Here is a 541-nt window from a genome sequence, read left to right on the forward strand (position 1 = left end):
TCTTTCCCTGTCCATTTTTGCCATTCTAACTGGTGTAAGGTGGTATCTCAGTGTGGTTTTGATTTGGATTTCCCTGATGGCTAATGATGATGAACACTTTTTCATGTGTCTGTTAGCCGTTTGTATGTCTTCTTCAGAGAAGTGTCTTTTCATATCTTCTGCCCACTTTTTGACTTGATTATTTGTTTTTTGGGTGTTGAGTTTGAGAAGTTCTTTATAGACCTTGGATACCAGCCCTTTATCCGTAGTGTCATTTGCAAATATCTTCTCCCATTCTGTGGGTTGCCTCTTTGTTTTGTTGACTGTTTCCTTTGCTGTGCAGAAGCTTTTTATCTTGATGAAGTCCCAAAAGTTCATTTTTGCTTTTGTTTCACTAGCTTTTTCACCCCAATTAAAAAAAAAATGTAGCCAAAAAAGGGTTAGGTACAGGAGTGAGGTTTGGAGGGGTTTGGAGATGTGTCTCCTCTATTCCTCCAGTCCTCCACAGGCTGGTCTGAATCCCAAAATGGGCTGCTGGAGGCTGGTCTCCTACCCCCAGCCT

This window comes from Leptonychotes weddellii, chromosome 13 (assembly GCF_054177405.1).
Source record: "Leptonychotes weddellii isolate Sample4059 chromosome 13, ASM5417740v2, whole genome shotgun sequence".
Lineage (NCBI taxonomy): Eukaryota > Metazoa > Chordata > Mammalia > Carnivora > Phocidae > Leptonychotes > Leptonychotes weddellii.